General features: G+C 45.2%; 1 non-coding gene across 1 annotated transcript; it reads left to right on the top strand.

Annotated features, from left to right (window-relative positions):
- The first annotated feature begins 12,068 nt into the window (after positions 1 to 12,068).
- Positions 12,069 to 12,175, top strand: LOC120693740. The gene has a single exon (XR_005683193.1). It is a non-coding gene; the product is annotated as a small nucleolar RNA R71 (small nucleolar RNA).
- Positions 12,176 to 13,027: the final 852 nt, after the last annotated feature.

Genomic DNA, 13,027 nt, shown 5'->3' with positions numbered 1-13,027 from the left:
CGCAAGGAACGCCTAGGTGCGGGTGGCTTTTTGTCTTGTCGCTTCTCGCCTTCGTCTTCATCGCTGCTGATGACGATGACCACCCTTTGGGCTTGAGCTAGCTTCTCGTTGCACCATTGAAGGCCCTTCCCTCCGACGCTCATCCTTGCTTGAGTATTGAATTTCTTCGGAGGGGCCTTCGCTTCACATCGCTTTGCTTCGACAAGGAGGGGCTGTGCACCGGTTGCCGAGATGGGGCTAGGCGTCCTTGGCGTGGGGGTGTCGGGCGTCATGCCCCTCTCATTGATCTCCATCGCTTCAATCATAGCTCTTGCGCTCGCTGGACCGGCCATTGTCGACGTCTCTCACGAGGTGGTGGTGTATATTGAAAAGTATGAGAGAATAGATCTAACCCGCGCCTCTATTTAAGTCCCGAGAAGACTTGGACGAGAAGTCCAAAATCTCTTCGGTTTTGGCATGCAAAATCTATAAGGCACAGGTTTGAAATTTCCTTATCTCGTACCTACCAAAAATCGAGACCGAATCGCACACGAGGAGCCTCAGGCCAGCCGGCCTAGGGGTGTTGGGCCGGCCGGCCCAGGGGGTTTTTCGGCCCCCTGGACTCCAACTTTTTCCGAGGTGCTCACCAATAAATTAGAAGCCTATGTTTTACTCAAAGTTCGTCCAAAATAAAAATAAAACTATGAAAACAAAATCTAAAAGAGAATATTTACAAACTTACCTTGCTTAACGTCGTTAGGCTTGATGTTCCGGTTCCTCCTCCATGGTGTATATGTCGATGTAATGAAGGGGCACGACATCGGGCTCCAAGAATACCTTTAGTCGCTGTCCGTTCACCACATATTGGTCGCCTTTCACATCCATGATTGTCACCGCTCCCGTGGGTGAATCTGAGTGTACGACGTATGGTCCATCCCATTTGCTTTGCAATTTTCCTTTGCCAAAGAGTTTGAATCTTGAATTGTAGAGTAGGACCTTGTCTCCTTCTTTGAATTCCTTGTTTTGTAATCGCTTGTCGTACCACCTCTTCATCCTTTCTTTGTAAATTGATGCACTATTGTACGCCTTCAATCTTAACTCCTCCAATTCGCTTATTTGGATTCTCCTTTTAATTTCAGCGGCTTCCACATCAAAGTTCATCTCCTTCATCGCCCAATACGCCTTATGTTCTAGCTCAACCGGCAAGTGGCATGTTTTTCCATAAACAAATTGATAAGGAGTCATACCAATCGGGGTTTTGTGTGCCGTACGATATGCCCATAGTGCATCATCTAGTCTCTTCAACCAATCTTTTCCTCCTTTTACCACGGTCTTCTTTAAGATATCCTTCAATTGCTTGTTCGAAGTTTCTGCTTGTCCGTTTGTTTGGGGGTGATAAGCCGTGGACACTCTATGTTCAATTCCCAATTTCTTCAAGCATTTACCAAAGTCTTTGCCCGTGAAGTGTGTTCCTCCATCGCTTATCAAGATTCTCGGGACGCCATATTGAGGGAAGATAACCGATTTAATCATGTGTATGGACTCCTCCGTTGATGCCTTCCGACATGGCATAGCTTCAACCCACTTAGAAACATAGTCCACCATCACCAATATATGCTCAAACCCATGTGAGTTCACGAATGGTCCCATGAAATCGATTCCCCAGACATCAAATAGATCTATTTGCAAATTGTAGTTCAATGGCATGGCATTCCTTTGCGAGATATTCCCCGTCCTTTGGCATTTCGGACAAGTCGAAACAAATCTTTTCGCATCTTCATGCATCTCGGGCCAATACAATCTACTAGCACATACCTTAACTTGAGTTCTAAAGTGCCCATAATGTCCTCCATATCCCGACGAGTGACACTTTCTTAGAACTTCTTCACGTTCCTCCCTCGGTATGCATCTTCTTAGGACTCCATCTTCTCCATATCTATATAAGTATGGTGGATCCCAATAGTATTTTCTTCTCTCCGCGATCACTCTTCTCCTTGCATTCTTGTCCAAGTGATCCAAGGGCACCCCTTTTATTGCTCTTATTATTTCATTCATCCAACTATCTTTGTCGAGAATTCTATATAGGTGATCATCTCTCATTTGATCCTCGATAGGTTCTTTTCCATCATCTCCATGGTTCATCCTTGATAGGTGGTCGGCCACAACATTTTATGCCCCTTTCTTGTCCCTTATCTCTACATCGAATTCTTGTAGCAATAGGATCTATCGAATTAAGCGTGGTTTAGCATCCTTCTTGGACAAGAGATACTTGATTGCCGCATGGTCGGTATAAACTATAACCTTTGAATTTACTATGTATGATCTGAATTTTTCGAAGGCGAATACCACGGCAAGCAATTCTTTCTCCGTTGTTGCATAATTAACTTGGGCTTCATTGAGGGTCTTGCTTGCGTAGTAGATAGCATTTACCTTCCCCTCTTTCCTTTGTCCAAGAACGGCTCCTACGGCGTAGTCGCTTGCATCACACATGATTTCAAAAGGTAGATTCCAATCCGGAGGTTGCATTATAGGAGCACTTATGAGGGATTGCTTGAGTGTTCAAAATGCGTGAAGACAATCACTATCGAAAATGTACTCCACATCTTTTTGGAGAAGTTGTGTCAATGGCTTGGTGATTTTTGAAAAATCCTTTATGAACCTCCTATAGAATCCGGCATGACCGAGGAAGCTCCTCAAAGATTTGATGTCCATAGGTGGTGGCAATTTCTCCACGGTTTCTATCTTTGCTCTGTCCACCTCTATCCCACTCTCGGAGATAACATGACCGAGGACAATTCCTTCTTTCACCATGAAATGACACTTCTCCCAATTAAGCACAAGATCAACCTCTCCACATCTTTTAAGAACTTTCTCCAAATTTGCCAAGCAATTTTCGAAGCTAGTACCATGCACCGAAAAATCATCCATGAATACCTCCATAATCTCTTCTATGAAATCTGAAAATATAGCCATTATGCACCTTTGAAAAGAAGCGGGCGCATTGCACAATCCAAAAGGCATCCTCCGATATGCAAAAGTTCCATACGGGCAAGTAAATGTGGTCTTATGTTGATCATCCGGATGAATAGGTATTTGGAAGAATCCCGAGTATCCATCAAGGTAACAAAAGTGTGAATGATTTGCCAACCTTTCTAGCATCTCGTCGATGAATGGTAGTGGAAAATGATCTTTCCTCGTTGCCTTATTCGATTTTCTATAATCGATGCACATCCTCCATCCCGTGATGGTTCTTTGCGGTATCAATTGCTCCTTCTCATTTTTCACAACCGTGAGTCCTCCTTTCTTTGGAACGCAATGAACGGGGCTTACCCATTCACTATGTGGTACGGGGTATATTATTCCGGCATTTAACAATTTGATAACCTCCTTCTTCACCACATCACACATAGCATGGCTCAACCTTCTTTGATGCTCTACGACTGGCTTGTATTGCTCCTCGAGTTGTATACGATGTGTGCAAAAAGCTGGGGCTAATACCTTTCAAGTCATTAATCGAGTAGCCGATCACCTTTTTGTGCTTCTTCAATAAATTCAGCAACTTCTCTGTCTCTTCCCGGCTCAATTCGTCGCTAATAATCACCGGAAAAGTCTTGCCGTCTCCCAAAAATTCATATTTCAATCCCTTGGGGAGTGGCTTCATCTCAACATCGGGCGCACCATCCTCTTCTTGATCTAACTCTCCAATGTCTTCAAATTTTTCTTCCTCCAAATTCCCGTGTTGCGGCTTCAACTCTTCCATTGTTTCCACTAGTTCTCCATCTTGATCATCTTGAGCGTCTCCATTCTCCAAAGCGCATTGGAGATGATCCCTGAAAGAATCAATGGAACGAATGCTCTCTACCTCTTCGTTATCAAAAGGTAGAGGTGAAGCAAAAGACGGTTTCGAATGAAATTCGAATGTGCGCTTCTCTCCATCTAGATCAAAAGTGACAATCCCTTTTCCAACATCTAGAACAATATTTACTAATTTGAGAAAGGGTTTTCCAAGGATTATGCCTTCATGCTCATCATCACTAGCATTAATCACAAAAAAGTCGGTAGGAATTTTTTTACCCGCTATAGCAACATTTAGATTTCTAAGCACTCCTAGCGGTTTGATTAATCTACCATCTCCCATGATCAATTTAATGATTGTGGCATCTAGGTTCGATGTTTCGTTAAAAAGCTCAACATAAACCTTGGAACTCATCACACTAACAAGGGCGCCAACGTCACATAAAACATTGCAATATTTTATTCCGTCTATCATGCAATCAACACGAGGTGTGGGTGATGGATTACCTTCGCCTTGATCGCTTCCAATCGCATATACTTGGGCTATGTGCACGTAGGGTGATGATTCCGATTTTACTCCCATGATCCTTTTGACCTCCAGCACTTCGTCCAAGTCAATCTCTTCTTCTTTTTCTTCAAAGAGTTTCCGAATAATATCACCGGCTGATTCCTTGCCAAATGTATATCCCGTGTGATTATCCGGCGGGAAGTCTTCCGCTATCACCTTCGCCATTCCTCGCTGATTTGGATGTGGTCTTGCTTTGTCGAACAATCTTCCGAAGTCAATTGGTATCCAATCCATTTGCTCGAATTCCCCTAGCGATTTGGCGGTGCCCATGGTTCCTCCTTTCTTTTCCGGGTCATCTTTCGTTGCACTCCGGATCGATGTTTCTTCATCGTGGTTTGTCTCTATGACTTTCCCATGCTTCGGTTGTTTTCCTTCACTTTCGATGTCTCTTTTCTGAAAATTCCAGCAAGCACCCGCACTTGAGATTCTTCCTCGGAGCTTGCCAAACATCGTTTTTCCCAATCTCTTCGCATGGCCGCACCCTTGCTGATTTTTTGTAGGATTTGGGCGGCTTCCGTGAGTGTTTTATCCATGAGATCTCCTCCTGCACACATTTGAACAAACTGCATGCACTCGAGGGTTAGGGAAAAATAAAAGGTATGCAAGAGTACTTCACCGGAAAATCCGAGCTTCGGTCCTTGTTCAATCAATCCATTGAATCTATCCCATGCTTGATCTATCCCTTCTTCTCCTTGCGCGAAGTTGATCACTTGCTTCCGAATATGTTGAACCTTGTTTAACGGAAATAACTGCTCGCAAAATTTCTTCATCAAGTCATCCCAATTTCCTTTTACCTCGAAGGATGCAAGTGCAAACCATCTTCTCGCTTCTTCCACAAGTGAGTATGGGAAAAGATTCCATCTAAACCAAGCTAGCGGAACTCCGTCTTGTTGTACCGTGTTGCATAGCATTGTGAACCACTTGATATGTCTATATGGGTTGTCCGTCTCATCTCCTCTAAAGGGGTTTGCCGCCGCCATCTTGATGATTTGAGGCTTGATCTCGTACTCGGTGGCTCGCAACACCGAATCTGATTTTTGCAGGTCAAAGTCCTCCGATCGCGGGCTTGCATAATCCCTTAGTGATTTTTCTCCTTCCTCCACGTGTTGAATGAGATGGGCCATCTAGACAATCAAAACAAAAACAAAAACAAAAAATTTCTAGAGAAAAGGTTAGGTGTTAGTAACCAACAAAATTAATACAAAGTTAAACGTAGCAAAATTGCTTGTTCCCCGGCAATGGCGCCAGAAAAGCTTGTTGACGCTTCTTAAAGCGCCAATTTACATACCGCAAGCGCACGGATCGTGTAGATTTTCCCTTAGAGTATTCCCCCAAGGTTTAGCAATCCACGGAACAAGTGTATTACTATGCTTAACTAAGCACTAATGACGTTGGTAAAAGATCTATATTGAATGATTGAGTGTGAAATATATCTAATCTAACCAATCTAATCTAATCTAGACTAGTGAGCAATGATAGATGTGTGCACAAGATATGAAGAGCATTTGTCCATAGGGTCTAGGATCACTAGAGATGTAATCGCCAAGCAACGAAGAACGGATCTAATCTACCAAGGGTGTGTTCCAAGATCAAAACCTTTCCCTCCCGCATACTGTCACTACACAAGGATAATTGGTAACAAATCAACAAGAACACGATAGTTGATGTAATCTAAGTAAACCATGCAAGAGCAAAGCAAACCCAAAGCCAAGTCGCGAACTATTAGGCATCAAAGCATCATCAACAAGAATCGCGATAGATCAATCTCATAAAGGATTAATTACAACTCAAGATCTCCTTACAACCCCATGAATAAATGAGAACTTTACCCCATGAAGCTAAGCGAAGCGTAGTCGATCATGGTGACGAAATCTCCGGCAAGGGATGGATCCCTTGCTATCCACCAACTTGCAGTGGCGCCGAGGGACGATGAGGCCTCCGGTGTCGCCTTTCTCTTGTGTCTAACTCGAATGGATCTCTCAAACTCGTCTCTGGATGCTCTCTGGATGACTTCGCGATCCTTCTGCGATTCTCCCCCTCCTTTGATGGCGGCTTCGGGGTATTTATAGGCAGATATGGTCGGTGGTTTTGGTTAAACATAGATTAGGGTTGACGCGTACTTCGTGCTGAAGAAAACTGAGACCGATTGGGCTCCGAAATGGGCTAGGCCAGCCGGCCGGCCTTGGCCCTTTCTGGCCCCTTTCGGTCCCATCTTTCGCGTGTGGCCTCTTCCTCTTATTCCTCATCTTAGCCCAGTTGTAACCATGCGTCAAAACATCTTCGAAAATATCCAATTTCCTGTCAAAATGCAACATGCTCCAAAATCCAGGACAAAATCGAAAACTGTCAAGTTCGGGGGCCAAGTGGCGGGTTAGTACATGAATCATCCCGAAGAATTTACCAAAACAACTCCTAATCATATAGTAAAATGGGTACTTAAGGAGCGCCAACAGTTGGCTACTCAGGTCTAGCTAAGGTGGGTAATGACTTCGATGGGATCTGCACCGACACTAAGGTGATCGTGCTGTGGTACCCCGCTTGTTGGTAAAGTGTACACCTCTGCAGAGTTAAAAACTATTCGAATAGCCGTGCTCACGGCATTGAGCGGGTTACGGTTTGGTCACATAACTAGGGTTTCTTCTGGGAATGGTTGGGATGGCGTGTGTTGTTTTGGTAAAGTGTTCGGCAGCTGTGCCGTGTGCTACGGCGGATGAGGAGTCCGGTAGCAATTTAAAACTTGAATCCTATGTGGATCAACCCTACATGTCAAAATAATTGCTTTAAAAATCCTGTTCTTTCAAATAAACCCGTGCATAAAATTAGCTTTACCGCAAATTAACCGATAGCCTTATCCTTGATTAATCCTGTGCATATACTCTGTTTATACCCCCTCCGTGGGTGTGGTTGGACTTGCTGAGTACGTTTGTACTCACCCCGATATATGTTGTTGCTTCAGAGGAAGATCCGGACTTCGTGGTGGGAGATGTTGAGTAGCGGTTGCGTCCGCACCCAACTCTGCCTATGGTGTTGGCCCTGTTTAGGATGCTTCCGCTGACGCGATACTCTGAGCCCGAGCTAGATCCCATGTGGGTCGTGCTTTGGTATATCACCGTAGCCTTTTTACTTCTTGTTATTGTCTGTCTCGAGTGTCCACCTCCTCGGAGGATTGTACGGTGATGTACCATATGATGTAATAAATGTGTATCAGCCTCCTGGGATTGATATTTGTATCACATTCAAGTCACCTCTTATGAGGGGACGCTTCACTCAATGAGATAGCAAGCTGCATATGTGGATGGTTTTGCAATAAAATCAACATATGGCTTTGGATGGGAATTTCATATCATCGAGGAACTTTATTATATTTTTGTGTTTTCAAAATTAAATACTCCGGATGTCAAGTATCACATAAGAGAAGATCATAGCAACTCTACTTAACCATATCATAGCTCACAACAACTTAGATTTGGATCATGCTTTTCGCTACCCACAAGTTTTAAGTTTAAGGTATGAACATTTTAAGACACCAAACTCAAAACTAGGTAGAGCATAAAGTTATAACTAAGCATATGAAGGAAATTAACATAACAACTATTTATCATCTCAACAAGGAAAACTTACACCATGCTTACTACACATATTAAAAGGGAATATTTTTGGTATTTTCTAAGTTTTGCAAATTTTTATTTGTTTTTAGTTATGCAAAAAAAATTTATGGATTTTCTGATTTTGCAAATTTTTATGGGTTTCATGCAAGGTCATGAAAGCAGTAAAGAGAAATGATGCAAGTTACCTCTTGTGGGGGTCCTCCCCGAAGCTAGCTTCAGGCTCACTATGGCTGTTCGGGGTTGAAACCCGTCCAGCCGCAGTACGCCCTCCACTTCTCCTGTCGCTGCAACTGCGACTGCTCCACGTCATGGAGTCTCTCGCCAGTGTGACGCTGACATGCTTGGGTACTGTCGATGTGTTGGTTCAGCGTCTCTTGTATGTTATCTCTCTGCACCCGCAGCTCACCTAGCTGCTGGATGATGGCACCGAAACCTCGGGACGAAGACGTCCGTCTGATGAGGTTCGGGGCTCCACCGGAGCTGGAACTAGTGGACCGGCGGCCTGGTGCCTGCCGTGTCCACTCCTCAGTGCTGGCACTGTGCCATGACGAACTACCGGCCTCATGCTGATATGAGTGATGTGGCTGCTGAGGCGGTGGTGTCGGCTCTGCTTCCCTTCTGGTCCTGCTTCTTGTCATCCTGCTAGGCAAACCAGAAGATCTATGCCTACGACCCCCTTCTCGTGGAACAAGAGGGATGGTTAGCAAATGGCAATTATACAAATAGAACTCTACATTGGGCAGCGGAATCTCATTTGTATAGCCCATGTAAAAGAAAATCAAAGAGTCATTCGGGTGTTTCTCGATATACACACGGTCGCCCTCAATGAAAGGAATAAAATTCCCCTCTATGGCACCGATACGTGTAGCGATACGAGTAATCAAAGAAGTGCACTCAGTAGGACCCGTCATCTTGAAATTCGAAAGCCATTGCCTAACCAAAGCTTGCGCGGGGGAGATTTTGATCTTATTGACCATGGCATAGAGAATGAGCAACTCATCGTTGCGCACGGGTCGGACATCATCTCTTGGAAAGAGAGTGATGGTCAAACATTTGTGCATCAACTGAAGAGTTGGATTATGAATATTGCTGCACCGAGGTACAAACTTGCCATGGACAACTTGACCCGAAATCCGGCCCCAAAACTCATGACGATTAAAACCTCGGCGACCTTGGTTCAAAGAAAAATGCCAGGGTTTGTTGAAATCAAGGTGGCCGGCAAAAGTTTTCCAAAAAAGCAAATATTTTTTCCTGAAAAGTCGAAAATAAACCCTGTTTCCCACCTCTCGAAGACTGCAAAGAAATTGGATGGTGAGGAGTCGAGAACCATACTCCTCAACGGGAACGAAGTTATCCCATCCAATTGCATGCCAAATGTTAGAGAAGTCTTCGTACATACCTATTTTGATGAGGAGGTCCGGATTGAATGCTCGGGTGTGGACGAAGCTTCTGTTCTTGAGGATGGCATAGCCTTGTCGTTCACGATCATCTCGCAAGTCGAGGTACGGTGCATCTTCCGCATCAATCTCTATGACTCCGGCTTGCGGTTCGGCTTGCATCTCCTCGTATTGTTCTTCTTCTTCGTAGTCCATCGTGCTTGGTGTAGGCATAGGTTCGGGTGTGTACGAGCTTGAGCCACCCTGCGAACAGGATGAGCTTCCACCCGTCATCTTCTTGAGCGCGCCGGAAACCTTCCGCCCTAAGCCTTTCATGATGGAACAAAAATAAGTGCAACTCGAAACAGGTTACGTTAGTGAAACCGAATTGAATGTTCTTACTCGTGAGTTGCTCCTTCTTTCTTGCAGCAAAGAAATGAGAGAGAGAGAGAGAGGTCTCTTGCATTCAAATCTTGAGCAAAAATCCAATGAAAACCCGAGAGCAAAGTTTGAGAGAGTTTGAGAGAGAGTGAGTGAATGAGAGTTGTGTGTGAGAGCTCAACACCCACCCCTCGGCCTCTATTTAAAGGGAGAATGGCCGAGCACCGTTGGGAGAAGCCAGGCACAACAGCTAGTGACCGTTGGAAAAGGCTGGGCCCACTAGCCGTTGGCAGGGGGCCGGCTGACCCTAGGGTTCGGCCGAACCTTAGGTGGGCCACCCTGCTGACAGCCAGGGCCCATTGCCCTTCTAACGGTCAAAAAATTTTAAAACTTTGGTGCCGGCCAAACTTTGCTTCGAAAAGATGTTCAAATTTATTTTTCAAGGGATTTTCATGCTCGGAAATATTTTTGGATTTTTGTGAAAGAAAGAAAAAGTGCTATAAAAGTTTCTAGCATGCAAGGATGTTTTGAAAATTCAAATATGCAGTGGGAAAAATCGAAAAAAATCGAGAAAAGCAAAATGATGGAGGGTGAAAATGAGATACGTACCGATTTACCTTCGGCAAGGGCTCATCGTTTTGAGTCTGACGAGCAGGACCTTTCTCCTGCTGTGTTCACCATTGCTCGGCTCGTCCTGGAGAATTGGACGAGGACGAGCTTGCAACCTTACGCCACACCTTTTTGGTTGTCTTTGTCAATCAGGTGGTTGTAGGATCTTGATTTGGAGATGTTGCTTCGGCTTTTTCTTGTGTGCTTGGCCCAGATTTAATGTTAACCATTGAGCATTGTTCCTTCTTGGGCCGAAACGGGAATTTTTCTTCTTTCCCATTGATGTTGAAGCGGATTTCTCCTGCTCCCACATCGATGTGTGCTCCGGCAGTGCTCAAGAATGGCTGCCCAAGGATGAGTGGTGTCTCTTTTGCTATTTCCATATCTAGCACTACGAAGTCAACTGGGATGAAGTAGTCTCGAACTATGACTGTAACGTCTTCAGTGATCCCCTCTGTATAGCGGACCGAAGAGTCTGCTAGCTGGAGGTGCATCGGTGTAGGCGTCAGATGCGTGAAGTTGAGTCTGTCGAAGACGACCTTGGGCATTACGCTGATGCTAGCCCCAAGGTCACACAAGGCATTGCCGAAATGTTGAGTGCCAATTGAGCAATTAATCGTTGGGCATCCCGGGTCTTCCTTCTTCTTTGGAGGTTGGTTGAGTATAGCAGCGCTACATTCTTCTGTGAATTTAACAACCTCCGTTGTGGGCAGCGGTCGCTTGTTGTTGATGATGTCCTTGATATAGCGGGCGTAAGTTGGTACATGCATCACGTCCAGCAATGGGACGTTGACATGTATCTTCTGGATCATCTCAACAAAACGAGCGAACTGCTCGTCCACAGTAATCTTTTTTTTCCAGGAGGCAAACGGGAGGAAGCTTGTGTCAAAAGTTTTCCGTGGATTTTCTTCCTTGGGTTCTTCGAGGTCATCTTGTTCTGCAACATCCTCCTCTGCTTGTGGCCTTGCTGCTTTCTCTGCATGGTTAGGATGCGGTAGATCACGAGTAGACTTACCGCCCCTTGTGGTCACCGCATTTATCTTTTCTAAAAATGGGACAGCAGCAGCTATTTGCACAAGTTGACTTTCTATCTTTTTGTTGAAACTTAATTGATTTTTATTAGCAAAAGAAAGAGTTTCAACTTTAGCATGTATGCTTTCCAAAATTTTATCATTGGCAGCAAGCTTTCTGTTTAAAGATTCATTGATTTTAGCTTGGCCAAACACAAGGTCTCTCAAGGAGGATTGATTCGAATTGAAATTCGAATTGAAATTTGAATTGAAATTGTTACCTCCTCCTTGGAATGGTGGGCGTGTCTGACCCCACCCCTGGCCTCCTTGTGGACGGAACCCGGTGTTGTTGTTGTTGTTGATGTAAGCTGCATCTTCACGGGTCTCGAGGCAGCCGTTCCCCGAGTGTCCACCGTCACCACAAACCTCGCACGTAAAGTACGAGTTCATGGCATGGACGGGAACAAGCGTATGTGGCCAGTTCCCTTCATCAATCTTCTTCAGTAGGAGGTCCAACTTGGCGGCGAGCATATCCGTCTCCTTGACGGTGTGCATTCCGCCTTTGGTTCTGTGCTGGGAACGTTCCTCATTCCAGCCCTGGTTGGAGACCATCTTCTCGATTAAGGCCGTAGCCTTGGCAATGGTGAGATCAAGATAGGCTCCTCCAGCAGCGGCATCAAGGTGGGCTCTGGATGTTGTCGTTAGCCCATTGTAGAAGCTTTAGAGAACGAGCCACTCGTCTATCCCATGATGAGGACAGGCGAGTATGTATTCTTGCAGTCTTTCCCAAGCTTCTGGGATGGATTCCATCCCCGTCTGCTGGAAACTTGAAATTCTTCCATGTAGGGCATTGGTTTTGCCTAACGGGAAGAACTTAGCGAGGAACGCCATGGAACACTTGTCCCATGTGCTGACGGCTTCCTTGTTCTGATAAAACCATTGTTTCGCCTTCCCCAAGAGGAAGAAAGGAAATAGGCGGAGCCTGATGGCATCAGCCGTAACGCCCCGTATGGTTACGGTCTTGCAAAGCTCCAGAAAGTTCTGGAGATGGGCGTTGGCGTCGTCATTCGGCTTGCCACAGAATGGGCTAGCCTGCACCATATATGAGGCTGGACTTCAGCTCAAAGTTCACGTCCCCAACATCAACGCTGGGTCCAGTTGCCACATTGGCAGCTGAGGGGACGGAGAAGTCGCGGAGAGTCTTCTCAGCCATGAGTTCAGTGATTGATGGTGCTTGGGAAGCTGGTTCACTTGTCGACTACGAGATCGGAGGGGGAACGACACGAGGTCGGACCCTTCTCACGAGCATCTCGAGATTTTCAACAAAATTTGTCGGCAAGGAGAAACCGGACATACACTACCCTGTTTTCATCCAATCAGGAGAAAACAAAAAGATAAACATATTAGCCTGTATAAGCAGTAGCTACCTCTTACATATATTGTCATGTTTATGTACTTTAGTAAATAACTTTACACCTAGTGCCATCCCCGGCAACGGCGCCAGAAATGCTTGTTGGCATTTCTTAGCGTCGTCACTAGGAGTGGTTAGTTCCTAGCAACGGCGCCTCGAAGATGCCGTGTGGTATGTCTTAATGTTTACAGAAGGATCCGCAAGCGCACAGATATACCGTTGTAGCATTTCACCCAGAAGTATTCAGGGTATCGTTATTTATATTTTCCCAAGAGATGGCTAGGTTGTGT

The sequence above is a fragment of the Panicum virgatum genome, chromosome 9N (genome assembly GCF_016808335.1).
Source record: "Panicum virgatum strain AP13 chromosome 9N, P.virgatum_v5, whole genome shotgun sequence".
NCBI lineage: Eukaryota > Viridiplantae > Streptophyta > Magnoliopsida > Poales > Poaceae > Panicum > Panicum virgatum.
The sequence above is the reverse complement of the archived record's forward strand: the minus strand, read 5'-3'. Positions and strand labels throughout refer to the sequence as shown.